This window comes from Fukomys damarensis, unplaced genomic scaffold, assembly GCF_012274545.1.
Source record: "Fukomys damarensis isolate Sample0158 unplaced genomic scaffold, DMR_v1.0_HiC HiC_scaffold_9, whole genome shotgun sequence".
NCBI classification, from domain to species: Eukaryota; Metazoa; Chordata; class Mammalia; order Rodentia; family Bathyergidae; genus Fukomys; species Fukomys damarensis.
In genome coordinates, this window is record NW_022900921.1 from 5932748 (window position 1) to 5935722 (window position 2975).

General features: G+C 42.7%; 1 pseudogene; it reads right to left on the bottom strand.

Annotated features, from left to right (window-relative positions):
• Positions 1-938: 938 nt before the first annotated feature.
• LOC104873239 lies at positions 939-2585 on the bottom strand (annotated as a pseudogene).
• Positions 2586-2975: the final 390 nt, after the last annotated feature.

Sequence of the window (2975 nt, forward strand, 5' to 3'; positions counted from 1 at the left end):
TGTTTTGATTTTTGGTAACATAGGTGACCCTGGAAACTGGATTCAATATATTTCTGTATTCCCCCTGTGGTCAGAACCAAGTGGTGTGAAGAACTTGTGCTTGCTGTGAAGGAACACAATGCTGTGGGCCAGTGAACAATACCTGCAGGGTGGTCAGCGTGGAAAGTGGCCCAAAGGAGTTGTGCATCTTGAGAAACGAATGTGATTACAATGTTTTAGGCTTATTTCTGAAGTTGTCTCTGTTCATAGTTGGAGAGAGGGCTAGTGGAGTAACTTTATAAATAAAATTAGTACAGCTTTTACTGAAGTCTCCAGGCAGGAAGCTTTATTATTCAGTCAGTGCTACACTGCTTCCTTTTTTCTTCCAGCACCTGACCAGCATCTTGTTCTTGATGCATTCTAAAAATATGAAAATGTTTACAACTGTTTAGGTAAAACCAGGAGGAGGAGAGGGGGAGAAAGATGGGGAGTGCATGCATGGATGATGGGACCAAAGCTTATCATAAAAAAGAGGTGAGGTTAGGAGGGACAAGAAAGTCAAGTATAGATTATACACTTTCGGAAACTCCCATACTGTTGCAGAAATTAAAATGACTGGGGAAGGGGCAGGCACCAAAACGGCACCTAAAGATAACAAATGCCTAAATTGGTTTATTATATTCCTTCCCCACAGTGTTCATATGGGAGCTAAAAAGAAGCTTTGTTAGGATCAAAAGTAAAAATAAACGCACTCTGACCTTTTAAAATAAGATTTTGAATTTTATCTGATACTCTTTCTTGCTATAAAATTTACTTTTTTTTTGAGACAGGGTCTTACTATGTAGTTGAGACTGACCTGAAACTCACTATGTAGCTCAGGCTGGTCTCAAACTCACAGCGATCCTCCTGCCTCCACCTCCCAAATACTGGGATTATGGGCGTGTGTCACCACGCCTGGCCTACTTTTTTGTTTTGAAAGACTTCTTCATGATGGATTTACCTTAGCCAGGTAATTTCACTTCCTTTTTCACACTGGCCACAGGCTTCTTTGAAGAGCTACCACTAGGTTTCTGGACAACTGAGGGTAAAGGTCTGGCTTTCTTGGCAGAAGTCTTGGCCTAGGAGAGGCTTTCTTGGGTAGGGGCCCACCTTTCTTCCACTGAGCAGCTGGGACTTTGGGTGCAGGCCTGGACCCTCTGCTTCACAGGTGCCACTTTCCTGTGGGACTTGGCTGGAGTTTTCTTTTGCAACCTTTGCTTAGGTGGTGGCTCTTCATCCTCATCATCTTCTTCTGATGACTCATCTTCATCTTCATGTTCACCTGCATCTTTAGAATCATCTGGCTCTGTCTTTGGAAATAAAACTCCTGGGTTTGGGTGACAGGGAAAACAGAGTTGGAAGATGCCACCGAATCCTTTACCAGAGATTGGCTCCATTTACCCATTCTTTTCACATTTCTGCAGAGTTTTCTTCAGCAAATGCATTTGATAATTAGAATTGGTCCCTGGGTGGTTCTCCAGGTCATATTTCTTCAGTGGTGGAGCAGGTCTTCGGCTCATTCATGGCAACCATGGCAGACAAGATTACATTGGGCTTCCACCAAGCAGGGGTTTCTCCCAGATTTCTTTAGGTGGAATGTCCCCGAAGCACCATTGCCAGTTATTCATTCCAAGTGGCTTCTCTCTCCTGTTCTGTGCAGAGTGTTCTTCAACACCTGAGGCCTGATGTCCTCTCTAAGCTCAGGGTAATACTGAGATACATATTTCCTAATAAGACTGTCGGAAGTTTCTTTAGGTTCACAAAGATGAGTAAAGGCCTATGGGAGATTGTGAATCTGGATCCACTGCAGAGCTTCTTTTCTTTCTGTTTCTGGATTTCGGAGATATTTTCCTTGATTTCTGGACCATGACAAAACTTCCAGATGCACCTTTTCCTTTTACTTGTTTGATGACTCCTCTATTTAATTCTCTTTGCAGTGCTTGTTTGAGGAGATACCCCTTCCCTTCAACTCCAAAGAAGGATACTTACAGATGATGTATTTTTGGGTAGCAACCACTGATTCACTACTCTTCTGGAAGGAAGCCTTAATGACCTCAGTTAGAATCGCATCCATCTTGGGACATGGTGAGGAAGCCATTGGTGTTTGTTTCTGGGCCCCATCTGGCTGGCTGCCAGAAAGAGTAGCCCAGGAAGGTATCATTTTTGTTTTATTTTCCACTTTCTTCTCTTTTTCCTTAGGGTGATCTTTGTCCTTTGGTTTCCTCAGAAGGTTCACATTGTTCCTTCTCTTCAGTCTTAGGTTCTCCCTTGGGCTGTTCTGCCTCACTAGATGTAGCAGGTGGAGTTTCACTCTCTTGTTCTTCTACAGTGCAGATAGATTCCTCTGAACTTGCATCTGGTTCTGGCTTTTCTTCCTTCCCTTTAGCAAGTTGGCTTTTGGGTGGAGTTTCCCGGGTAGAATTCACAGCTCTACGAATAGGCACGGTGCTATCTTCTACCCTCTCTGTGCTCCCCCTTCCTGTTACTAGCACCCCGAACTGCTCTCTGTCCTTGTCTCCACCGCTGCTGTGCTCCAGGCAGAGCCACTGAGCACTGAAAGCCAGCATTTATTAAAGGGAAGTTCCCCATTTTAAAATGTGAGCAATTGCTTTTAAAGTTCGTCCTAAGATGCCATCTGGACGACAGATGTTTATAATTTGGACATACCTTGTGGGTCAGTAGTTTATGTTCTCTGCCTTAATTATTTTTCTCTATAAGCCACTAAGAACCCTGGTCTTTAGAGTTATTTACCTGATTCACTACAAATTGCTTTGTTGTTAATTTACACCAAATGACATAATTTTACGATTGGTAAATGTAGGAAATATAAGACATGCACATAAATAACATATAATTTATCTATATGCTTTCTACCCAGAAATGAGCATGTGGCGTGTACTTCCAGCCATTATTTCTCAACCATATGTAGTTAGTTTTGTGGCACTATATAAAAATAC